Here is a 27,953-nt window from a genome sequence, read left to right as displayed (position 1 = left end):
TACTTCTGCTGTTTTTAAGCAATGGAGCAGTAAGATTTATGGAAAACTTATGGAGAACTTATGATGAAAATATGAGTTTGACCTTATGTTTTAGTCTCACCTGGAAAGTATTGCAATGCATCTTGACACATTAGAGGGTTTCCCAGACTAACATCCACAGACTGCTGCTATATTATGTTTCAGCTATTTTCTTGGCAGAAGAGCCACTACTCTAGAGCAGAAAGAGAATGATCTTTCTTCATTAGAGTGTGCTGCTGTACAGCAACAGAGCAGAGGCTGTGCAGACACCTCTCAGGCTGCTCTGGAAAAAAAAGGCTGAGAGGAAAGCATGACAGCTGGCAAAGATCTGGAAACAAAAGCATTTTCACATTTTGGATTTTAGGAGGAAAAGAAAAACCAAGATAATACTTGTGTGACTGTTCTTATCTAGAAATCTGTATTTGTGAAGAAAATAATAACTTAAAGTGAAATGCTTTCTTGGAAACCCTAAGCTTTCTTGGAAACCTAGTAGTGTAGGTTCAGGCTGACTAGACTCTGAACTGATCAGCCCTTTTTATGCTCAAACTAGGTCTTGTCTGAGTTACTTTGATCACTGAAAACCTTGCTTTTTATTCTCTTTTTTAAATTATTACTGTGCTAAATAACACAGTGATTAACGATAAAACACTGAGGGATTTCCATAAATTCCTTGGCATTCTATTATTATATGCCTACATGCATGTCAAATGTTTTCATGATGATTAGTATAAAACCAATATCAACTGAATGGAGACTTAGTCTTCTTCCTCTGCCTGCCCTCCATGCCCCTCTACCCCTCAGTTTGGTCAATGAAAAAGATCAAAAAGACAAATAAATTAACAATTTTTAGACAAATTATCTATATTGGTAATGATTCAACAGCATACAATGTTAATATATTATTGTCTTAGCTCACCAAAAGTAGCAAATATATTTCTTTTGGTAGACATTGTTAGAGTATTAAGTTATTTTGTTAGTCATATTGATGTAATGACTTTGGAGGAAAGTTATTTTCTAGACAAAATCTTTAATCAGTGAAATACACTAATTCAACTGTATTGTTATATGGATCTTCACTGAATCCTAGTCAGGAAAAGATTATGAAGTAGTTCAGCATTTCTAGCCATGGAGCAGAACAGTGATCATCCTTCAGAACATTCTCAGGTTTAAGGAAACATAAAAAAAGAAAGTAAAAATTCCTATAGGTCACATGTTTGCCTTCTCTGAAGACAATCTACAACCAACAACAGACTATAATTTTTTTTTTACAGAAGAAATGATATCTTTATAAATATCTGTAATAGAGGTTGGGGACAATTTAGGAAACAGTGCTCTTTCTGTTGAAGAAAATTGTTTTGCCAAGTTTTCCCAGAATGATGCATGCCAAGAAGAAACTTTAAATTCTGAAAAGTGCAACCACTGAGGGAAAGAGAAGCCATAGGTTAAAGTACTCAAGTACCAGTCTATCAATAAATAGGAGAAGAAGGAAACATTGTGTCTCTTCACTAAAAACTTTGCAAAGGTTTGTTCTCTGCTTTTCCAGAACACAGTGTTGTGTAAACATAAAAAGTAGTTTAAATCAGGTGGATGTGGATCCTTTCTGTGCAAGAATAAAGCACCAAATAGTCTGAAATTAGAGATAATCTGGTTCCTTAGTATTAAAAAACTCTATGAGGTTCTATTAAAAAGTGTTTAAACACATCTGATGTGAACAGGAATCTGAAATGAAAAAAAAACAATAACTAAGTAGTATTAGAGGTGTGAAACATATTGGTGAAAACAGTGATTTTCTCCAAAAAAAGTAGAGGTACTAAAGACATTTTGACCTTCAAAATATTTTGATTTAGCAGTGTTGAATAATGAATGGTAGCTTATGAACTGAAAGATAAGATGGATAGTAGGTATGAGGAGAAATAGTTCTTCGTAATTATTATTCTTGCTGCGTATGCAGTCCATATCTATGAAGATTAATGTTGCCATTCCTAAGGTGGGAGTATAAACCTTATGTTAAGCAGCTCTCCAGGAACAATGGGTATAGGACAAAGCTATGTTTCTCATCATGGACATCACGGATTTAACACAGGCTCTGTTTACAAAAAAAAAAAATATACAACAGAATTATCTGAGTGATAAAATTTGTTATTGGGACAGTCCCAAATTCCTTATCATTCAATTATAAGATCAGTTTCTGGAAAAGGCAGTGTGTCTACCACTACCTATTTCTGTTAGACCACACATCATCTGTCTCTGTGCTGTGCTGGTACTCAAGCATCAGGCTGTTGCTGTCTGCATCGTGTGCTGTTGTGCTCCTTGCCTGTGAGGGTCTGAAATGACTTTTAAGACTAGTGCTGTACTGTGCATCCTTGGAACTGACTCTAACAGGCAGAACAGTCAACATTGCACTGATGTGGTAGTCTCCACCTCCCACGCTCCTACAGCCTCACCAGGCTTCATTCCTCAGCATACTTGCATCATATGTGAGGGTATAAAGACATCTTATCAATTCACTCTGTGAAAAAAAGACTCAGGCTATGAAACAACTGCCATTAAATTTGAATAGAAAAGGAAAATTCATACAAAATCATTATGGTTTTAGGGTCACATAAGGATGAGAGTGAAGTTGTAATGCATGTATAAATAGCGAGGGCATGCCTCTTGTTCTCTACACTTGATTTGGTTCATTTGTCAATATTGATGTAGGCAGTGCCTGTCATTGGAAGAATCAATAACAATGGATCTGTATAGTCAAGGCCATTCTGAGTCACACAACATGCTTGCTTCTATTTTTTCCAAAATAAAATAAGTCATAAATGGAAACCTAGGAAAAAATAAATAAATTGAGAATTGTCTGTGACACTTCTGCCTCATATTCTTTCCAATATTTTTTCTTTCTGGAGGTTCTATGTATGCATTTAGTAGGTACCTTTGGACTCTACTTCCATGAGTTTTCCCAATCTCTCCTTTAGCCCACGTTCCTTTTAGTATTTCCAACATTCTTTGGAGCAGTTCTACCAGTCTACAGATGCTGTGTGAAGAACTGAAATAGTTTTGAACCTGATTCCAACCAACTTTTATTTTGGACAATTTTATAATCACAATAGATTATGAATTCTTACTCCATCTGTCCCAGGGACTCTTTTTTAAAGAGCTCTTTATTAATCTCGTTCTTTTATAATTTTTTTCCAAGTTTTACAGCCTTCTCTTTTTTCATTACTTTATACAAAGAAGCTGTGCCATGTATTTGATAATCCTTGTTCTCCTTCTTTTTTCTAGTTTTCATATATTCTATTTCAAATGGCTGAGAAAGGGGTGATTCCAGAGAATGATACGAGATATTATGTTCCCTGTTTTCTTCTTTATTCCTTTTAAAAATAATTCTTAGCTTTAATTTGCTTTTCTAACCAATATTGGGCTGACGTTTCCATAGAGCCATTTATTACAATCCAAGATTTTGTTCCTGAGTGATGATGACCAGTTCAGGGCCCATTGTGTTGTTCCCATATGCATGACTGGACATTTATCTACACTGAATTTCACCTGCCATTTTATTGGCTACTCATGCATCTTCCTAAGATTCTTCTGCAATTCTTCATAGTCTGCCTTCATTTTTACTGAATAACTTGTTATCAGCAGTAGTTTGCCACTTCACTAATGACTTGCTGTTCCAGGTCATCTATGAATATTATGAACTCCACAAGACCCGACACAGTTCTGTGTGAAATTCACTGGCGATTAGACTGTAAAGAGTATTCATTCCTACCCTCTCTTTTGTCATTTAAACAAATGATGAAAAAAAATGAGGAACTTTAAGCCTTATGCTGTAGCTGCTTAGGATCATTAAAACTTTGGGTGACAAACTGTCAAAAACTTAGTAGGACTCCAGATAGGATATATCAGGCAGAATACCCTTACCAACACGCTGAACATTCAAAGAACTACAGTGTGTTTATGACACAGGATTTCCCATCAAGAATCCACATGGTCTCTTCCCCAGGATACTGTCAAGTTTATCCATGTGATTTAAAATGTACCTTCATGTCAGCTAAGTACTTCAAGTACCAGGAGCATTTTAAGTAAATCTTGGATGCATATAATTTGATCCTGACAAATAGTCAGTGTTCATTTTATCATTGTTGTTGCTAATTTTGTTCCACCCTAGCAGATTGTCCTCTTTCCACCAAGTTTTGGTTATGTCTGCTATTTCAATATTCGTGTTCTTCATCTGACAACTTAGATTTTATATTGTTACTATACAGGTTTGGTTCTCTTCTCAGCATCCAGTTTAAAACATACTCTGTGTTTGACTAATTCCATCCGGGGTTCTAGCCTTCACAGAGACTAAAAACATCATCCTTAACACATATGTCATCTTCATGTCTGTGCTGTTCTGGACTTGTCAGGTTGTTCCTACTCTTTCATTGAAAAGCTTACCCTCAATTTCCTGGATGCTAAGTGGTTGCAGCTTGTCATTCAGACAAAGTACATCTCTCCTGCATGACCATCCAGTGTCTCCAGCTTCTGATGCATCCTAACCCTTACTACTGGATTCTCAGCCCGGCACTAAAAGTTTGCCTCTCTTCCTCCTTTGGTGCCTCAGGAATTATGGAAAGCACCGCAAAGAACACTAGTTTAGTGGGTTCAGTACTCGCATTACATTCTTAAAAGCCTAAAATCTGCTCCATCTCTCTCCTGCCTTTCATTCTGGTATTTTTATTCCCACGCGCAACAGCTACAGACCGCCTCTGTTTCTTTCTTGCAGTTGGTAGAGACATTTCACAAGGTCTGACACATTTGTGCACTTGGCAAGCAAGTCACCATGAAATTCTCTCTGCAGTCACAAGCCCAGCTTGACATTTTGGTGGTAGCACTTGCCCACCACTGCAATCTGCCACTTGCTTCCAGCAGAGCATTTGCTTGAAGAGGCATTTCCTTGGTGAAGGATGGCAGATGAGTAACTTTCAGCAAGACAGACTCCTGACTGGGATCCTTTGCTCTTCATGCAACAGATGCCCCCCACTCTGCCCCCACTGGGGCATCTTCTTTGGTCTCAGTCCCTCTATGCTAATCAGATGTGCAAAGATGAACCTCTCTGTGTATCTGTGCTGCTTCTCAGCAGTATTGGTTTTGTTGGCTAGAAGAAGAGATTGATTAATTAAATACCTGTAAAAGCTCTTGAAGAATCTCTCCAGACTCTTAGGTCATTCAGATCAACCACTCTAGCCTCAGAACAACTTTGGGTTTTTTTTTTAATGTTAGAGTTACAGTGCAACTGCAGTATACACATCTGCTACTTGCCCATGGAAAATATATCTTTTAGTATGGTACTAGACACAGCAAAATAATCCATCCCCTCCACCTCTATCCTGGAGAACACCATCTCTATTTCTTCTCTCTGAAAGGATGAGAAGTTGATTCCTATTATAAGTATGCAAACCTGATTTAATAATTAACTTTAAAAAAACAACTAACCTTTAACTTTCCTCAAAATTTATACATGCTTTTCACAGTTTCATTATAACTATAACTATTTTTCAATGCTAAATCTTCACATAATTGACTAAACCATGTTATTCAGCTCTATGTTAATAAGGTCATTGTAGGGTTTAGTCAAGTATTTTCCCAGAAATTTTGATCACTTTTGTAAAATGTCATGTACTTTTTATCTTCTATTAATACACCCATATTTTACTCAAATTCAAATCTGAAGACTCCAATAAAATTGAAAATGAAGAGTTTAAATTTTAATTTGAATGTAGATAGGATAGTCAGTTTTCCATGTTGGATGAAACACACACTATCTAAACTGTATCTTCTTTGTGGAAGTACATATTTGTACTTCTGTTAAGTGTTAAAGACTGAGGTTTAAAACAAAAGCATATTCATTTACTGTCAAAAAATGAAACTGCACTTATATGAAGCCAGATAACACACTTTCCAGAGCTGATAAAAAAAACAAGAGACCCTGAGATTTTCACACAATGTCAAATGTTGCTTGCAATATTTTCATATTTTATTTCACTATTATTTTGTCTCCAGTAATGTTTATGATTTATTTTTATCTCAGTTTATGTACTATGTGATTTGTTGCTTCAGCCACTGAATAAAGAAAATAATGATTTGAAACAACATTTCTCTGCTGGCACCCTGGATATACTGCTTGCTTCCCACAAATATTCATTTTGTTCATTTTTTGAATATTTTTACAGACACAATGGCAACCTATCTTCTAGAAAAGATCCTCCTTTGAGATGGATTATTTTTCTGCCTGAAATTCTGTATGATTTGTCTGTGAAGAACTGTGGAAAACTCATATAAAGTTTACTATATAAATTAGGATTGTAGCTATTAAGATCTTAGTTTATTATAGAAGCTCTTCCATTCTCTTTGTAAGTCACAAATGGTTTCAATGAATATTAATTAAATAAAAGGTCAATATTACTTATTGTAACCATTTACATTAAACAAACAGAAAAAAAATACATTATATAAAATCAGGATTAAAATGTTGATTGCAATGCTGAAAATTTCCAGAGAGAAGATTTCAGGGAAAGTCACAGATCATTTCATGTACCACTTAAAATACTATGTTAAAGAAAAAGGTCTGCTTTATTACTGTTGAAACACCAAAAAATTTCAAAATGTATTTTGAGTAGAAAATAGTCTTTTTTTAGATCAAATTCTGTCACAGTAATTGGTGGAAATAACAACTACAAATCTTATCTGTTGGAATTTATTTTTACTTATTTTCTGAGAGAGAGATAAAAAGAAAACGGAGCAATTAGAACTAGAGAGAGATTTTGCAGTTGTTGCCACATCAAAAAATGCAACACTGTGGTTTAAAATGTATTTTAGCGGTTTTTAATTCAATTCTCTAACAAGACGCCTTTCCATTGGTGTAATTTGAAAGTAAGCCACACTCCAATCTCATTCTCAAAAAGCTTTTCTTGATATTCACTTTAAATGTTCCTTTTTAAAACCTCATCCTGATAGTCATGTTATAACTATATATATATATATTTATATCACCTGAACAACTTTTTCCTAGATTCATGCTGAGGTTTTTCCAGATGTTGTGTGCAGACAGCTATGTCTCCAAACTACACATATTTATATATCTTTTTTTTCCTGTCAACATTTACCTGCATAAGATGATTATATCACCTATATTACCTTTTTATTTCAGCATTTGACATAAAAGATCTGCATTGTAAAAGAGTACTCCTTCCATTTTACAGGTTGGGAATGAGGCATTTAGAGGTAAAGCAATTTTTAGATTAATGAAAGGGAAATTATTTGAAGGTAAATTGAAGGATAGTGATACAATCACTGATTGTCTTCTATGAAAAATACATTTACTTTCTATGGGTAAGTATAGTAAAATATAAAGCTAATAGCCATTTCTGCCAAACTAAAGCAGCACACATTTACATGTGAAGTACTGAAATTTTGTTTCTTTATTTTATGGTAAACTTATTTGGAAATGTGATGTAATATCTAGATTTTCCATAACTGATGTCGATCTATTTTATAATTATTCTGTTAATCTCTTTACAATAGCTCAAGGACCACTACTTATTATATGAGAACATGGTAAAAACTGGAATAATGGTTTTGCCCTTACCACTACTTTGTCACTTGGTACAAGAACTACAGTATGACAGTGGAAACAAGTGAAAAGTAGTCATTTTGTGGAAGAGAAATAGGCATGATAATTACACCCAGTAAAAGAAAAAAAATGCGATAGTCAGCAATGGTGATAAGCTTTTAAGCCTGTGCAGTTTCAGTTCTTGGCTAATAATACAGTTTATTTGTCTGGATGCACACTGAATATTGCGGTAGCATGCCTTTGTCACCAGTCAGCTGTAAGCAAATTCTATCTTTGCCATTTGTTAACACACAACCTCTGTTACTTTTAAGGATCTCAGGTGTGCCTGTTCATCCAGAAGTCTTTATTCAGAACAAAAGGAACAGATGGTTCTGATGTCTTGCTGGGGTCCCCTCTTTTTCTCCACATTTCTTTGTCTGGCATGCAGACATCACTCATACTTAGTTACCTGAGTTGTTGCTTTGTTTTCACAAATAGCCTCTAGCAGTACATTCATGAGTGTTTAAGTTGCAAAATGATAGTATTTTGTCTTCTGTATAATCATCTAATCCAAGAGACTAGGTGTAAAGTCCATCTCAAGTGCTAGGAACTTGCGTCTTTTTAAAATGTGACTCCTTGAGATCTCCCCCTTTATTTTGTTGGCATCTTGGCATAGCTGGTGGCAGATGCCATTTCAAGATGAGAGCCCAGCATGTCTACAGGAAAATGTAATGAGAAGGGCTGCCTAAAGGAGTGACATCTATAGTAGTATGATTGCTCTTGAAAACCAGAAAAAGACGATGACTGGTTATGAAAATAAGATGAATAAGGCATAAAGCCAGTCCTCTCAGCAGGGACAAAGGAATAAAGGAGGCCTGTGGTAACCTGATATATCACCAATTTCTTCACACACCACCAGGAACCCTTGCTGAGGAGACAGTTCTACATTACAGGAGCCTATATGCTCCTGTCATTCCAGTCTTTCACTTTTTCCACAGTAAATCTTACATTAAGATGAAATAGTGGATTGTCTACAATATATTCTTTTACAGCTCACCAAAATTCATACCAACATCTTGACAGTGTTCCTGTACCTGCTTTTCATTATCTTCAGGGAAAAGAGAGAAAAGAAATTTAGTCCGCTACTGGTTTCCTATGCCTCTCTCATCTTCGGAAGAGTCTTTTGTTTAGTGGGGTTAAAAGGTGTTTAGGTTGTACCTGAACCTTCACAGGTATATGACTGCACACAGAGATTCTGACAAAAATATGACCTTTTCTGAAGCTGGCTAATTACAAAGCTTTTCTGAAACACTGTACACAAATCCGTATAGGACAACAAAGTGGTAGACACTTCAATTTCATTAAAATATTTGTCAAATCACAGATCCTTTGAGGAGAAATGAAGAAATAGCAGTCAAGAATGAAGAAATATTAAGAGTGCTTCTATGATAGAGACCCCTGGTGGCCTAGTGGTTAGCGTGCAGGACTTTCACTGCTGCGACCACGGGTTCAAATCGCGGTCTCCTGGCCTGATGGAGGTCGTTAGCCCTGTGTGGCCATCCATCTATGAGAAGGACACTCTAAACAAACCTACGTCCTGAGGACCTCACTGCCATTGTCCAAGCTTGCTTGGCCCCGGCAGATGAACCTTAGGATTAAAGGGTGGGCTCAGTTCAGCGCAGGCTGTGTCTCACCTAAAAAATCCATTGCGCAGGCTGGAAAGGTAAAAGACCTTTCCCCAAATCTTCGTTCGCGAAGATGGGCCATTATTCTATGATAACTTAAAATAATGAATTTTTTTTTGTTTGTTTTTTGCTGTATAACTGAAATGATTCACACTTTAGGGCAATATAAGGAGCTGGAATATTTTGTGAATTAATTTTACATACAGTGCAAGAGATTTTATATACTTTCAAAACCTATTGTTGGATCCTTTTCTTCAGGAAAGCTACAAAGAATTTGGACCCTACCTGTATGTTCTTCAAAAATTTATGCGTTCAACAAAGATCAACTTCACTGTGAGAGGCTGTGTAGCAGTAGCTGTGCTTTTGGAAGCATTTGTAATGGGAAAGCTAGAATCATGTTTTCACTTAGGAAGCCTGCAAAGTGCCTTCTCAAGGGGGTTAGATGGTTTTTTTCCCCTTCTGCAGTCCAGAGTGGGTTGCAGAGAGAGCTGTGTTATGTCTCTCTCTGCTATGCTGGAGAGAGAAAACCCTAACAGACATGTACAGAGGCCTTGGGAAGGTGGGGCAGAAGCACAGAGGATAAAGAGGTCCTGGAGGGGGAGGGAACTTGCCTTTTCTCCCTGGGGCTCAGTGCTTCAATTAGCACTGTGAGGTATTTTTAAGTTTCTTGCGTTCTGGCCTTCTAAATAGACTTTTGAATTCTCTCCACTGCCTTGGCATGTCTGGGGATACCTGTGTATCTTACTTTACAGGCTGTAAACGTGGAGACATAGGGTTGGGTCCGTTCACATAAAAGTTCTTTACTTTTATTCATAGTTGGGTATATAAATATTTGGACGTTACAAGCCTATACTTCATCATGTTTGTTTTAATAGTTTGGTACTGCCTCTAGTCAGCTTCAACCAAACAATACCATTTACTGGCATCCCCATTTCTAGTGTTTTATGATTCTTATCACTCAGGGACATTAGACAGTGATATAAAATTTAACTTTCGCTCTTGCTCATTTGAATGCTATAAAACACTTAAAATGTTTAATAAGGTGGTAAAGTTTGAATTATATTAGTTTTCAATGTACAAACTGTTTTTCTCAAAAGCCCTGACCAGTCTTGCATGGAACTTTCACTTACATCTTCTGCCCACGAGCCCAGGAGCTCCATTTAATCTTAGGTCTGTGCCCCCAGTCTTGGCCTGACTTATGATGTGGGTGTGCCACCTCCAGTCCTGTTTCTGACCTGTCTTCTTGGTGAACCCTGTACCCACATTGTAGTCTTTCCTACAGTAGAGTCTCCTGCTACTCCTGGCTGAAATTCTTGTATGGGCCCTGAATCACTCCTTTTATCTGGGACTGTTACCCTCACCAAGCTGAGTCGACCTAGCTCAAGTGTTAGAGGATTGTGCCCAGGCCAGTAAGGACGAGTGCTGCAGTCACTCTTGTTGCCTCATTCTTCCCTTGAGGAGCAGCCATGAACTTGCTGCTCTCTGTCATATATCAACTATGTTCTAGTTGGTGTTTGAATATAGCACTTTTGGGTTTGAGCAAGAGATGGGCAATCAGGTAGTTCAGTGGTCAGATCATGTAACAACCTTACATGAGTGCCTTTTGTATAGGGCTGTAGATCACATGCTAACAAACCAAACCTCTTTCAAAGGAAAAAGACCCCTTCTTAATAATTATTGATAATGTGTTTTTCTCTTCCAATCAAACAAGGAAACTATATTTGTCACTTTGTCAACTGGATACCAGCATTTGACTTTCATTTAGATCTGCAATAACTGAAACTACCTTAGCTAGCCATTCTTTCTGATTTCTGTCTCAAGCATTTGTTTACAGGTGAAGGCACTTCAGTCATATCAGTGAAAAAATTTTCACATTATTTTTGACAAAATGCAATGAAATGATTGACAGTAAAGGAGGCCATCAGTCAACAAAGGTGGAAGGCAGCATAAATGATGCATCATGCTCCTTTCCAACCTATAAGCAAAGTCACAGAGGGCACTAGAAAATGGAAACAGTACTGAATGAAAAATAAGATACTGTGCATTTGTGCAGAGCAATTTCAGCTCATGAATTTGTAAAGATGTCAAGTTGCTATCTAAATAAGAGAGGAAAATAGTTCTGGTATTCTCTCATTAATGCTTCAGGAGTCATAAATCACAGTCTAAGACTTCAAGCTAGACCCACATTACCCCTCCAGTAGCAACCAAAACTCTTTGATAGGATGGAGTTCTGTGCTAGGACACTAAATACATGCAAAGACAGTAAATATCCCTGCAAAGAGACTCACAGAACAGTGCAAGAAGTGCATTATCTATGACTAGTAGTAAAATGTACACCTGTGCAGAGATCACAGGAGAAATTTGGTGTTTCAAGGAGGAATTAATGAGGTTTTGAACACGAAGACTTCTGTAACTTCTGTATTATTCTCAATATTCCTCAGTCTGATGCATACACCAAGCTGTGTAGTGAGGTCAACATGCTCAAGGAAAGTGATGCCATCCCGAGGGACCTTGACAGGCTTAAAAGGTGAGCCTGTCTGAACCTCATGAGATTCAAAAAAGCCAAATGCCAGGTCCTGCACCTGGGTCAAGTCAAGCATGAATACAAACTGGGCAGAGAATGGATTGAGAGCAGCCCTGAGGAGAAAGACTTCAGGGTGTTGGTGGAGGAAATGCTGGACATGACTTTGTAATGTGTGTTTGCAGCCCAGAAAGTGAACTGTGTCCTGGGCTGCATCAAAAGCTGCATGGCCAGCAGGTCAAGGGAGGTGATTCTACCCCTCTACTCTGATCTTGTGAGACCTCACCTGGAGTAGTGTATGCAGCAATGGGGCCCTCAGCACAAAAATGACATGGACCTACTGGAATAAATCTAGAGGAAGGCCACCAAGATGATCAGAGAGCTGGACTACCTCTCCTATGAGGTAAGGTTCTTCAGCCTGGAAAAGAGAAGGCTTTGGGAGACCTCATAGCAGCCTTCCAGTACCTAAAGGGGGCCTAAAGAAAGGCAGAGAGATATTTTTCACAAGGGCATGTAATGATAGGACAAGAGTTAATGGCTTTAAACAGAAAGAGGGTAGATAGATTAGATATTAGAAAGAAATTCTTTACTCTGAGGGTGGCGAGACATTGGAACAAGGTGCCTAGAGAAGTTGTGAACACACCACCCCTGAAAGTGCTCAGGGCCAGGATGGATGGGGGTTTGAGCAACCTAGTCTAGTGGAAGGTGTCCCTAGAGGGAGCTGGAACTAGATGAGCTCCAAGGAGCCTTCCAACCCAAACCGTTCTATGATTCTATGGAACAAGATGAAATCTTACTTTGACTTATCAGATACTTATTTAGGAGGAGATATTAAAGAGAAGCAAAAGGAGATATTGAATTTTTTAAAACACTGTCTAGAAAATGTAGTCACCATATTTCTTGTGTAATAACAGTAGCATTTGCTAATCATAGATTTGAGAAAATCAGATTTATTATACTATATAGGAAGAACAAGGGATCTCAGACATATAATTAAAATGTGCCTACGTCTAAAAAATGTTCCCTTTGAAAGCATATGGAATTCCTTGCCAGATATCAGACTTAAGAGCTATGATTAGATGAATTTAAATATAATAACATTTTACTTTGGTAAACATGAAAACAAAATAAAATTTTACTTCCTGCAGAATGCAATTTAAAAATTATTAAAGTTCTCAAAGTTTACTAGAATTTTTTTTCCCAAATATAAGAATGGAGAAAAGTTGTTTGTTTACAAATTACTATATGTCTGCTCTTTGTCAGGATGTCAAAATTAGCACAGTTTGAAGGCAGCTGGTGATGTGGCATTACGTTTTGTTTTTTTTTCCAGAAAACAAAATATTTCCTCAAAAAACTGTCAGATGGAATTTAAAATATGTTCCTGGACTGTAAGTTAGGGTACAATGCTGAAGAGCAATTCCAGGTGTTATTCTATAGTACTAAAAACTTAACTTTACTGAGTAGATTTAAAAGATCCATAAGAGATTTTAGTTTTAAATTTAGTATTTTCCTCATTAAAAGAAAACTTTTTTAGATATTATTTACAATTTTAGGTATCTCAAATGTAACAGTATACAGAAATCTAGATTTCAAAATTAATCTCTACTCAAAAGATGTTGTTATTTCTGGTTTATATTTTGTTCTTAAAAGTTTGGTTTCAGTGATATTCTAGTCCTGACAGTAATTTGAATCATAAAAGAGATTTTTAATGTCTGTCTTTTCTTTTGCCATTTGCAGATAAATGCAAGTATAAGTTGCATGAATGTTTGGATTATTTTAGTGATCAACCTGAAAATTGTCCCTGGTTTCTTTCTTTTCAGGTAGAGTCACTCCTAAGTCAGACCAACAAGCCTGTAAGATTCACTATGACAGTGAAAGCACCAGAGATGCTTCTAAGAGGAGCTGCCCCTCATGAGGGTAACAAGGTTTTAGAATGGTTTCAACTAGTCATGAAACTCAACCTTTAAAAAAGGATAATCATTGCAATAATGCAAAGAGAAGTAATTGTAAACAACAAAAAGCCACTGGAGCACTGGTAGACAGGACTGGAGTGTTAATACAAGAAAGGAATCAGAGTCAGCTGGTAGAGAAGAGGAAGAAGCAGCAGTTCTTCAAAACAACTACTAAAATATACCCCAAGGAGGAGCCCTCTTACCAACCCACACCAGCACAGGCCTCTCTGAGAACAACTGATCTAGCAATTTTCCTCTTATTTTTTATAAGCCCAGTTGCTCTATCTGAAAAATAAAAAACTGTAGATGTTCTTATTTAACACAACATCTGAAATTAAAACACAGATACTTTCATTCCTGAAAGTAAGAAATGAACTGAAAACTAGTAACCTCTGCAGTGATTCTTCATTCAGTGAAAATTTTCTTACTAATCCTGAAAAATGGAAATTCTTTCGCAGATGGGGATTTAAATAGAGATGAGCTATCAGACAATTAAGAGGCAGGTGATTATATGCCTGCTTAGAAAATGACCATTGACTAAAGCTCTGAATGAATCAGTAATACTGTGTGTGTTAATAATCTGGCACCAATTCACCAGGAATTCCACAAAGACTTATCAATACATTTATACACACACATACGTGCATACACTTTATATATAAATGGTCTTATTTATTAATCTATTTATTTATCTATTTATTTATTTATTTATGCTTTATATATCCATCTGTGTGTTCTTATTTATTTATTTATTTAATTAAAAGTTATTTTCATTTACTTTTAATATATATAGCTTCTCTAAACCAAAAGAAAAGTTAGAAGTTAAATCCAGAATCTTGTCTCCTACCACAAATGAAGAATTTAGGAATTAAAATTTCCTCCTTATAAATATCTTAACTTTCCTATGCCTAATCTTTGGCATTTTAGCAAACAGCTAGGTTTATGAATCTTTGCTGGACAAAAATTTTTACCACAGTCTACCAAAATTACTTGTGAATTTTAAATTAATTGTTACTACCTGACAAAGAGATATTAACATTAGCTATCAAAAAAGAATTTATTGTAGTTGAAAGCAAAACCCTTTTAGAGTTTGATGCATCTAATTTCATTCCCTTTCTCTGGTCTCTCTTAAGAGTGCAGAATTATACTAGAACAAGTTTGAAAACTTGGAAAAAACAAGTGAGTGCCTAATCATCATATCACATGATGATTTTCTTATTCTTCTTTTAATGTAAAATCCAAATACTCCTGAAAGTTGTAACAGCTTCAACAGAAAAAAATATCAGGCTCTTCCTTCAAGACTATCTCCAGGAGTCTAGACAGTACATACTGAAATCTATGCAGACAGGGAAATAAAAATGGAATTTGGGTTTCTGATAGTTCTTCAGTAACAGCCTTAGCTAACAGAATGCTTGTTAAAATAGCAGTGAAATCAGCTGTCTATCTTTCCTTACTTCCAGAATTCTGTGAAATTAGAATTAAATTTTACCTGAGGATGAATAAAAACTTTAGTCCTTGCAAAAATATTTTTGATGCTCCTTATTTTCACAGCAACATTATGCCCATTTTGGGTCAGGTACCAAAAGGAGAGGGAAGGACATAAGGGAAAAACTATCTCGGTAACCCTCAGAGTAGAGCAGAAAGCAGATATGGCAATAAATATGTCCATAACTGCTATGTAAAGGATGAAATTTCTCACTATCTCACCATTAGAAAATTGAGTACCATTCAAGGGTGCTGAGTTTTTATGTGAGACCATCTGAAACTTTCACTTAAGTTTCCATTCCCAGGCATTCTTTGCTTGAAGATGGAGCCACTGATGAAAGATTGCTGAGTCAAAATTCATTACGTGAACCAGTCTGCAGATAAAACCATTTATTACCTTCACTCAGGATGAAGACATACTGAGTTGAACCAGTTTCTTGATATTCATCTTTGCCAGCTGAACATCACCCCTCAAACATTTCCAAAGATTGATTGGAGACATTTTATTTCACAGTATGACTGTTGCCAAATGTTTAGTGCTACAAATATGAAATTTCATCTCTTCACCAAGAATATTCTGTTCTGTGCACTCAGAGTACACATATGATTACACTATAAACACGGTTTTGGAGACCTGTAAGATGTCATTGTCATATTTGTTTCTACTCAGACAGAAAATAAAATGGTTTTTGTGTCTGCTAGTCCTCTTTCGTCCTTTAATATGAGTTTAATATTGCATAGAGTCAGATTCCATGTCAGATCATCTAAATGTTAACTGTTTGAGAAGAAACTCCAGTTCATTCACTCCCAACTTTAGAAACATTACAATTTATTGCCTAAGTTTATTTGCCAAATCATAAACAAAAGAAAGGTCAAGAGAATATGGCTGATTTCATAAATATATACAAATATATACATGACATAATATATTAATACTTCTCTTGAAAATTGTTTATGTCTTATTCCATCTTAATAGCTCCTGCAGTCACTCCTGTATAAAGATGCATATTCATGAAGAAAGTTTAATTGCTTTCTTCATAATCTTCTCCACCTAAAAAAAAAAAATAAATGGAGCATTAAAGATCACTTTGAGGTCCCTTATTCACATGTCACACGTTCATGTGTTACACAAGGAGCAGGTTTACCACAGAATAGAACAGATGTATGTGTTCCTCTCAAGACTTCTCTTGATGGAAGAATCTTTATGTGGCCTTGTACAGTTCATTAGTCCTTGATTTACAATGACTTGATGAAGGTTTTGTGATCTTCATCTTGGATTTATTTTTTGTAAAGCACCTGTTTCTGTTTATTGGACTATCTTTTTTATATTACCCCTGTATACCTAATATAAAGTTATATTTTACTTCATCGCCATGGTAGCCTGAAAACCATTTTCTTTGTTCTAGGTTAGCAGTTAGTATTTTGAGTGGTTCAAAACATTCCATGAAATATTTATTCCTCTTTCTCTGAGAGGATGGGTTAAGGTCTGAATTTTGGGTTCCATCATTTCATCAGGTTTTTTTTTATGCAGGTCTTATAAATCCCATTTTACTTATTCCTTCATCTACAGTATCACTAGATTTTTAATCAGCTGTGCTTTCTTTTTTTTCCTTAAGATTTTAATTGATTAACTTCTCAAATGCAGTTTTGCCACCAGTTGTTTCAATAATTTTCTCAGTTAAGATTTTTTTTCCAATCTCCTCTGAAAAGTCTAATTTCATGATTAAATTATTTTAAATTTCTGAGATGGTGCCTGAGATTATGTCAGGATATCAAACCTCAGAAAAACACTCCTTCTGTGTCACGAATCTTTTCTGTATATATAAAACACATTTTTATTTTGCAATAATTAACTATAAAGAAGTTACTCACTTCCCCTCTATATAATCTAAAAGTATAGGACAATAAGTGAAAAAGTATCCATAAAACAGAATTTCTTTGTGATCCTAATACTTTGCTTATCACAAGAAATTTTCATTCTGGTTTTATACTGGTCATCAACAGTTAGGAATTTATATTTTGTTAATTTTTATATATAAAGCCCCTGCCCATTTATTGCTTACATTATTGCTTAAAAGATAGAGAATTAGAGATACATTTGGAGTCTACATGTTTGCCTATCATTAAAAAATCAGTTCTTCCCTATTAACTTTAATAAACAGTAGTGTTTAATAAAAAAGCAATAGTGAGGTTGAAAGCAGAAACAAGGCAAGTGTGTTGGAAACTTCAGAAGAATGATGGAACCCAAAATTCAGACCTTAACCCATCCTCTCAGAGAAAGAGGAATAAATATTTCATGGAATGTTTTGAACCACTCAAAATACTAATTGCTAACCTAGAACAAAGAAAATGGTTTTCAGGCTACCATGGCGATGAAGTAAAACATAACTTTATGTTAGGTATACAGGAGTCAACTTCATTAATTTTTAAAGAGTGGATGTTGCTTCACAAGTGCAATCAGCATTACCACTGCAGAGTTTAATGCTAAAATACACAATTTCTCCCTATGAGAAACTATTAGTTATTCACATTTGCTCAGTAGTTTTTTTCGTGTAATACATACAGATATATTTATGTGCTGATACTTGTCCAATGCAAGCTGTCTCTGTGGTAAGAGAGCAAAACAAATCAGATTGCAAAGCAGTTTTACCTTAGTTAACTACGGAGTTAGACATATCATATTGGTGGCCACGGTAGCCACTCTTAGTTTGGTGACCAAGTTTCTTCTTTTTATATTCTCCTGGATGTGTAATCAACACAGATATTCACAGAGTGAGCATTCTTCTCAAAAATTATGTCAAAACAGCCAAAGCTGCTGCTTGATAAACTGGTGATAGGGGAGAGCTGCAAGGCTCTGATTTTGCAGAACATCATCTAAAATTTAGCAAGGTATAGTAGCAACAAAAAGGATTTCAGACTGAGCTTGAGCAGTTGAGAAGACTTAGAGACAGCTGCAGAGTGACAGGAAGTCTCATTATTACTGATGATGTCTGGAGAAGGCAAGAGGAAGATGTCTTTTTGCCAAGTATCTTGAAGACGATGTTCCTAGGGACATTAAGTTCTTTGGAAGAGTCAAACTCAGCAGAAGGCTTCCTCTGTTGCTTGAGCATGGATCTCCAGAAGCTAAGTTTTCACTTTTGCTTTTATTTGAGAGGATTTGAGACAGAGGCAGCCGTTAAACTTTGCAGGCATGTGACACTCTCCAAGAAGCTATGACCCACAGGAACATGAGTTGGAAAATGAAAGGTGACCTTGCTGGTGACATAAGATTGAAGTGAGTGTTCAGAGAAGGCATTGAAATCCAAAATGATACAGAATAAAAAATCTCTATGCAGTGAGAAAAATCATCTGTGTGCTCTGATTCAGCGGGCTACTTGGGCAGTTCTGAAATGGAAATGGCTGTGCTGCTTTTTCGTTGTAAGCACTGAGCAGCAGTAGGCAGGGTAGCATAAAGGGAAACCTTCCTGCCTCTACAGTGTAACACAAGCATATAGGCTATTCACTTTCAAATTTTTTTTATTATTATATCTAATGAAGAATTGGGTCTTGCAAGCTGCTGGAACTAGGGAGGACAGGTGCCATGACAAAATATAAGCTGCTGAAGACTTTTGCTACACACCTACAAAGTTAGAAGGATCCTTATCCTACCTTACCTTACTTTGGTAAATGATGGAAAAATTTCCTGTGAGCTGTATTCATTTCCTGCTCAGACAAATTTGATTCCATGATAATCTGCGGTCTTCACTACCTTTGAAAATAGGTATCCTTCTTCTAATTAACTCCCTAAACTGACTTTATTAGTTTTTTTTTTAAACTTTCCCAGTAACGTACATTGAAAACACACAGTACTTGTGAAAGAACAAATCCACGTAACACTATGTAATAATCATGTAGAAAGTCTGTTTCCTTGCCTGTGGGTATTCAACATCTGAATTGATATAAACAGACAAGGGTGCTCTAGAAAGCAAACTGGAGCTATTACATTCATTACAAAGAATTCACTTAGAAACATGACACAAAGCCCAAACAACATCATACTGACAAAATTACATTAATTAAAAAAAAAAAAGTCTGCAGCAATGTGTCAATCTCATTTGTATATCCTGATAAAATCATACTGAATCGCATAATTAGAGTCACTTTGGATACACTGTGATGAGGATTTGAACCCAAGCTTTTAAACCTTCTTTAGCATTTCAGGAATGAGAACTTTCAATTATGCATCCATCTGTTCCTTACTGTACTACATAATGAATATATAGCCTTAAAATACTTCTTGCAGAATAAAATGAACAGCTAGATTTGCAGTGTGCGTGCAAGGATGGAACTTACCCTTAGGCAATGGGCCATAACAAAAAGTTAAAAATCATTTATGTCTTACTTAAGACTTAGTTTGAAATGTTATGGAATTCACAGAGGTTTTTTTCACTGGATGTATGCTGGGACAAGATGAAGTTCCCCCTAAAACATATTCTGGAGCATAATTTCTTTGATTTTTCCCACATTTTCCTGTACACTTTTATCTCCTAATTTTTTTACAAAATTAACCTGTATCAAAGTAGTTATTGGGATGGTTTCAGAACACCATTCAGATCAGGGCATAATGTTCATCACTACATATAAAAGTGTTAGCATCTTAATTCCCTGGCAGCACAATGAATAGAATCTAGCGGTTCCTTTTTCAGTACTAGAAAGTTTTCTTAAGTCTTAAAGTGTTGTGGCATTCCACGATGAGGCCACCTTATAAAAAAGTTGAATATAATCCCAAATATAGCATTATAGAAAGAGTGGACAAAGCACCTTCAGTTAACTAACTTGAATTGAATAGGAGAAATGCACTTTTAAATAATACATTAGATAGGAAAAAAATAAGTAAATCAAACATTCCTAGGTAACAGAGGCAGAAAACCTATTTTCTAGGAATTAAGAATGAGATGTGAATTTAAGGAGTAATGCCTTTACAAGGATCAGGACTGACTTTAAAATAAAGGCTTTTGAAAGGAAAACAAACAGAAAAAAAGAAAAAGCAAACCCAGAAAGTACTGACTCTTCATGGTTAGGCTTCGCGAACGAAGATTTGGGAAGGGCTCTACCCATGTTTCTTGCAAGCGCGTTGGTGGCTAAAAAGGCTAATACGAGAAAGGCAAGTCCGGTTGCGAAAGACACAGCAGAAAGACTCCTTCGATGGGATATTCTGCAAGGCTTGATTCTTTCTGCGTTGTCTTTTCTCCTCAAGGGTGATCCTGCGTGCTTTCTCAAAAGCATCAGCAGCGTTATAAATGGTCTGTCTCCAGGCCTCCCGATTGGAGGCCAGAGTAGACCAGTTATGGTGATCAATATGCCCGAGGCTGAGTTGTTGCTTCAGGGAGTCCTTGTATCTTTTCTTTGGGGCTCCTCTCTTGCGGCAGCCAGTAGTAAGTTCACCATAAAGCAGGATCTTAGGGCGGCGATGGTCCTTCATCCTGGAGACGTGCCCTGCCCATCGCAACTGCGTTCTCAATAGTATGGCCTCAATACTTGTGATTGCTGCCTGTTCAAGAACAGATGTATTGGTCACATAATCTGACCAGTGGATGTTTAGGATTGTACAGAGGCAGCGTTGATGGAAGCGTTCTAGGAGACGCAGGTGGTGGCGGTAGATGACCCATGATTCGGAACCATATAAGAGAGTAGACAGCACTATGGCTCTGTAAACACTGATCTTTGTGCTTTTCTTCAGATGTTTATTACGCCATACTCTTTTATGGAGTTTTCCAAAAGCACTATATGCCTTCGCTAACCTGTTGTCTACCTCCCCATCAATCTTACCATCCGAGGAGATGAGGCTGCCCAGGTAATTAAACTGTTGGACTGATTTGAGTTCTGATTGGCTGATGGTGATGTGGGAATGGTGTGGGACTTCCTGAGGTGCAGGTTGATGGAGAACTTCAGTCTTCTTTAAACTGACTTCCAACCCAAAGAGCTCAGCAGCATCTGCAAAGCGGGATGTTAAACGCTGCAGGGCTGCTTCTGTGTGGGCAACAAGGGCGGCGTCATCAGTGTAAAGCAGCTCCCGGACAAGATGGTTTAGGGTCTTGGTGTGGGCCTTCAGTTGCCTTAGGCTGAATAGGCTTCCATCAGTACGATATCGAATGTAGATACCATCCTGATCATCGAGGTCTGCCGTGGCCCTTTGGAGCATCATGCTGAAAAAGACTGTGAATAGGGTTGGTGCGAGAATGCAGCCTTGTTTCACACCATTCTTTATTAGAAAGGGCTCAGAAAGTGTATTGCCATATCTGACTTGGCCGTGCTGATCCTCATGAAGTGAGATGATGATTTTAAGGAACTTGGGGGGACAACCTAAACCAAAATCTGCCAAAGACCTTTTCTGCTCACAGTATCAAAAGCCTTGGTGAGGTCGACAAAGGTTACATAGAGACCTTTGTTCTGTTCCCTACACTTCTCCTGCAGTTGTCTGAGAACAAATATCATGTCTGTGGTGCTCCTGTTGGCTCTGAAACCACACTGACTTTCAGGTAGAATTCCTTCTGCTATAGCGGGTATTAGTCTGTTTAGGAGTATTCTTGCCAGGATTTTGCCAGCAATGGAGAGCAGAGTAATACCACGGTAATTTGAGCAGTCTGATTTAGTACCTTTCTTCTTATATAAGGTGATGATGACTGCATCACGAAGGTCTGACTCTTACTGTCATAGAAAAAACACAACCAATGAAGAACACCAGGCAATTCCAGAAGTGTACAGAAAATGGAAATGACCATAAAAATGCCATCTAAACCTGCTTAATCATAGGAGGTGTTGTTTTCGTTTCTTTTCCAACATAACATTTTAGCTGTGAATGACAAGAAAGGCCCTTGTGTTTAGCATCAGACTCTTCCTGCAAGGCAATATTTGGTATTCCCAGAAGGGTATCAGATGTGCCTTCTAAGACGCGCTACAAATTGCGTATGAGAGCCATGGAGGAAGTTCATGAATGCCATATAATGCCCTGCACTCAGCACTTGTTAGGCTGCACCTTGAGCACCGTGTCCAGTTCTGGGCCCCTCAGTTCAGGAAGGATATTGAGGTGCTGGAGCAAGTCCAGTGAAGAGCAACAAGGCTGATGAAGGGACTCAAACACAAGTCCTATGAGGAGAGGCTGAGGGAGCTGGGGTTGTTCAGCCTGGAGAGGAGAAGGCTCAGAGGTGACCTTATTGCTCTCTACAACCACCTGAAAGGAGGTTATAGCCAAGTGGGTATTTGTCTCTTCTCCCAGGCAACCAGCAATAGGACAAGAGGACACAGCCTTAAGCTGCGCCAGGGAAGCTTTAGATTGGACATTAGAAAGAAGTTCTTCACAGAAAGGGTGATTGGGTATTTGAATGGGCTGCCCAGGGAGCTGGTGGAGTCACTGTCCCTGGAGGTATTTGAGACTGGATGTGGCACTTAGTGCTATGGTCTAGTAGACAAAGTGTTGTTCAGTCACAGGTTGGACTAAATGATCTCAGAGGTCTTTTCCAACCTAGTTGATTCTGTGATTCTGTGAAATGAGGTGGCGTGACATTCTATGGTATGGGATATCTCTTTGACCAGTTTGGGTCAACTATCTTGGCCATGCTCCCTCCCAGCTTCTTGTACAGTTCCTCATTGGCAGAGCATGGGAAACTGAAAAGTCCTTGATTTGGGGTAAGCACTGCTTAGCAACCACTAAAAGAGCAGAGTGTTATCAGCATTATTCTCATCCTAAATCCAAACACCGCAATGTACCAAATACTAAGAAGAAAATTAACTTTATCCAAGCTGAAACCAGTACACAGAGATATAACATAAGATTGTTTTGCCTATGCTGGCTCACTGCAGACTACTTAAGGATCTTCAAAAAACAGCACAAAACCCCTGAAACCCACATATACATGTAAACAGTAGGCCTTTAGCAACAGTGAGTCAGACTGAAGGGGGAATATGATGATATCTTACTGAGCTCAAGCATTTCTGTGAAGCCTAAATTCACCCAGAAATTCAATACTCTATTTACTTCACTTATTAGTTCTCAGAAAAAATCCTCAGGTTTGAACTTGTATCTTCCTCCAACTATTGCTACTTTGTTTTTGTTCCATCTAAAATACTTCTATACCTTTGTTGTGAACTGTAATTCCTGACAACTGGTTTAAAGAGGACATAATAATTCACAATCTAACACTCACTTGAAAACATGACTACTTAATTTATTATAATACATACCCTGTACATATATTTATAAATGAGATGAATTACACTGTAATTCAAATAACATGTTATCACAGAAAACCACAGTGATAGCTATAAGGAAGAAGAATTTGATTCCAGAAGATGCAGTAAACCAACTCATCTACCAGAGTTGGACAAGATAAAAATTCCTACTACAGTAATTTAATAATAATCAGGGCATTCACTTCTCTCAGATAATCCAGATAGGATGGGAAAAGGAATTAGAAGACATGTATTTATCATAAGCAATACTTTTTAACAGTCTGAAGGTGACTGATCTGAATAAAACCTTGTTCTTATTTTATTGTCAATAAAGTAAAAGGCTGCATTTTGAAAAAATGTTACAAATATTTTATACTTACAAGTCCTTTCTACTAGAAAACTAATTGGTAATCCCAAAGAAAATAAAAAGAAGTTGAAAATTCATACTTCCAAATATGCCTACACTTACTACCTGCCATACTTTACAGAACCACAGAATAATTAGGGCTGGAAGGGACCTCTGGAGATCATCTAGTCCAACACCCCTGCCAAGGCAGGGTTACCTAGAGCAGGTTACAGAGAAATATGGCCATGTGGGTTTGGAATCTGTCCAGAGAGGGAGACTCCACAGCCTCCCTGGGCAGTCTGTTCCAGTGCTCTGCCATCCTCAATGTAAAGAATTTCTTCCTTATGTTGAGGTGGAACTTCTTGTGTTTTAGTTTATGGTCATTGCTCCTCATCCTGTTGCTGGGCAGCACGGAAAAGAGTCTGCCACCATACTCTTGACACCTGTCTTTGAGATACTATACACATTCATGAGATCCCCTGTCTTCTCCAGGCCCAGTTCCCTCAGCCTCCCCTCACATGAGAGATGTTCCAGACTCCTAATCATCTTTGTGACCTTCCTCTGGACCCTCTTTGGTAGTTCCTTGTCTTTCTTCAACTATGTTGCCTCATTAGGGCCAAGAAGAGGGGGAGGATCACCTCCCTCCATCTGCTGGCCACGTGTCCCGATGCATCCTAGGATACCATTGACCCTTCTGGCTGGAAGGGCACACTACCAGCTCATGGTCAACTTGTCACCAAGACTCCTAGGTCTTTCTCAGCAGAGCTGCTCTTTAGGAGGTCAGCCCAAAACCTGAACTGCTACTTGGGGTTATTCTTCCCCACATGCAGTATCCTACATTTGTCTTTGTTGAACCTCATTAAGTTTCTCTCCATCCAACTCTCCAGCCTATCAAGGCTCTGCTGAATGGCAGCATAGTCTCCAGATGTATCAACCACTCATCCGGTTTCATATCATCAGACTTGCTGAGGATACATTCTTTCCCTTCGGCCAGGTCATTAATAATCAAGTTGAATAAGATTGGACCCAGTACTGATCTCTGGGAAACACCACTGACTACAGGCCTCAAACTAGATTCTACCCCACTGATCATGACCCTCTGAGCTCTACCATTCAGAGCTCAGAGGCACCTCACTGTCCATTCATCTAACTCACATATCCTAAGATTACCTATCAGGATGCTATGGCAGACAGTGTCAAAATCTTTGCTGAAATCAAGGTAGAGTTACCTCTGTGATTTCTGTACTTCCTACAGTAGACTCTCCATCATATCTTAACAGCTTATCAAATCATCCATCATAATTGCACACAGACTAGAGCATTCTCATGTGCCCACATAACACTTACACTTTTAACACTTTTGCATTGCAGAATGATAGGGCTGATTCCAATGGGATGAGGTTCAACAAGGTCAAGTGCTGGGTCCTGCACTTTGACCATGACAACCTCCTGCAGTGCTACAGGCTGGGCACAGAGTGGCTGGAGAGCAGCCAGGCGGAAAGGGACTTGGGAGTTTGGATTGACAGGAAGCCGAACATGAGCCAGCAGTGTGCTCAGGTGGCCAAGAAGGCCAATGGCATCCTGGCCTGGATCAGGAACAGCGTGGCCAGCAGGAAGTGATTCTTCCCCTGTACTCAGTGCTGGTGAGGCCTCACCTGGAGTACTGTGTCCAGTTCTGGGGCCCTCAGTTCAGGAAGGATATTGAGGTGCTGGAGCAAGTCCAGTGAAGAGCAACAAGGCTGATGAAGGGACTCAAACACAAGTCCTATGAGGAGAGGCTGAGGGAGCTGGGGTTGTTCAGCCTGGAGAAGAGGAGGCTCAGGGGAGACCTCATCACTCTCTACAACTCCCTGAAAGGAGGTTGTAGCCAGGTGGGGGTTGGTCTCTTCTCCCAGGCAGCTATCAGTAAGACAAGAGGGCATGGTCTTAAGCTCTGCCAGGGGAGGCTTAGGTTAGATATTAGGAATTAATTCTTTACAGAGAGGGTAATGGGCTGCCCAGGGAAGTGGTGGATTCTCCGTCCCTGGAGGTTATCAAGACAAGACTGAATGTGGCACTCAGTGCCATGGTCTAGTAACCGCAGTGGTGTTGGATCAAGGGTTGGACTTGATGATTTCAGAGGTCCTTTCTAACCTGGTTGATTCTATGATTCTATGATATGGAAGATACTAGTTTCAATACTAAAAATCCTTAGTGAATTTTAAGAACTGAAAGGTTAAGCCGTAAGTGAACTCTTATTCTTCAGTAACATCAGGCTTCCAGAAACAAGATCTTTTTACAAAATCGATTTAACCTGCCCCCGGGTTAACAGTAGGCCATTTAAAGATCTTTTATATTTGTTGATTTGTGTTTGTTCTGTTTTAGACTGTCTTTTTACAGTAAGTTGTCCCAAAGATTTTCCCAAAATAAGGGAAAAAAAATTTCCTGCAACTGTCTTCCGGTGTATTTTTTCTTGAAAACAATACCTGCAATTCATAATTAACAGACTATTCACATTAACTAGTGCTATGCAGTATGTACAAAGGTTGCATTTTTGTAAAGTATATTTCTTGATTGATGAAAGCTTGATAAAACCTCATTTTTTTTCCCTCCTTTTCTTCCTCTGGCTCTTCCTGTGCTATGACAGAAATAGAAGTAAATAGATACAGGAAGGTATATAGACATATATTCTGTTCAATCTGATTTACAGTAAAGATAGGATATGTACACGATATTCAATCTTCCCCTGTGGAATAATTGAAAGAGGCTCTGTTTTCATCTGTACTAATCTTTCTCTTAAATCACTGGGTAAAACACTTGTGTATATGAATAGAAGAAGGACTAAATACCATGTCATATTTTTCACTTCAACGGCATAAAAGTATCTTTATAAAGTCAGTGTAATCAAAAATAACACCCAAAATAATGAAGTTCTCCCAGGAAAAAAGTATTTTTTAACAAGTCCAACCCATGCTGATTTGTAATAAAATCTTAATCAAGCACTGATTGCTTTCCTCTACCATATCAGGAAAATTATCTTCGTGCCAGTACTACCTCCTGCAACACTGAGGAAGATATTTTATGCATATTATACAAACTTAACGTAAGACTCAGGACTCCCTTACCAATGTGGTCAGATAATTAGCATCAAAGCGTAGAAATGCTAAAAAGAATAGATGAGGGTAAGAGGATTCTCATTTATATTGGCTTTTTATCTACTATAGATGAAAAAAAATTTCTGTGCTTTTCCAACAGTGGATAAAAATTCATGCCTGAAACACTAGCTTCAAATACTCAAAGTTCTCTCTTGCCACATAAAGCTTTTAGAGCAAGAAATAGTCTGCTAACTGCACAGTATCTTTTTCTCCCATGTTTTCTTTCTCATCACAACAGTTGTGCACCGTTTGTCTGTCCCAAACTTCCTGTCTTTCTTTACCGAGAAAGTGACGTATAGTAGGGCTGACATTTCAGAGGATCCCAGGCTCCTACACTTCTCTATGTGGTTTTTAGAAGAACAAACATGATCTGTATCTGCTAATATTGCTGTGCTAATCATCCATGAAAGAAGGCAGCTTCCTTGTTATGTTTTTCTAGAATGTTAAAAAAAAGTTGGTAACAGTAGGCCATGAATGAAGAATTTATTTTCCTTCAGAGCTGAAACCTTATTTCCCCAAGCCATTGTATAAGCCTGTTTTTATTGTTCCCAAGAATGGAGCAGCCTACAACCTAATCAATTCATATTTAAAAGGTTTGTGGCTTACATATTTGACAGGGGGTTTACATATTCATTGGGGTGGTTGCATATTCATTCTATTAATTGGGGGGTTTCACAAGGATGAAGTAATAGGGAAAAACTCAGGCTGACAAATCTTGGGGTCTTAGGAATTACCTCATGGGGAAAAACCCATTTTATCTCAGGGGATTTTACAGGGGGGAAGAGGTATTTGGGTCTACAAAATGCAAGGATTCAGGGAACACAAAGAGAGAGAGAAGGTATAATAGGTCTCCTGTAAGGGCTGATGAGATCAGGGTGGGATAGTCTTGGCTTGGGCAGGGCATGTCACACCGATGGTATCTTGTTTGCTTCTTACATTGAGGTTTTTTCCCCAATTTTCGTAGCCCACGACTTTCTGTAGAGACCACTCAAATCTCTCTCTGCAGATATCATATCTTG

This window comes from Neopelma chrysocephalum, unplaced genomic scaffold (assembly GCF_003984885.1).
Source record: "Neopelma chrysocephalum unplaced genomic scaffold, ASM398488v2 Primary Assembly neopelma1_22b, whole genome shotgun sequence".
NCBI lineage: Eukaryota > Metazoa > Chordata > Aves > Passeriformes > Pipridae > Neopelma > Neopelma chrysocephalum.
Note: the sequence above shows the minus strand (reverse complement) of the source record.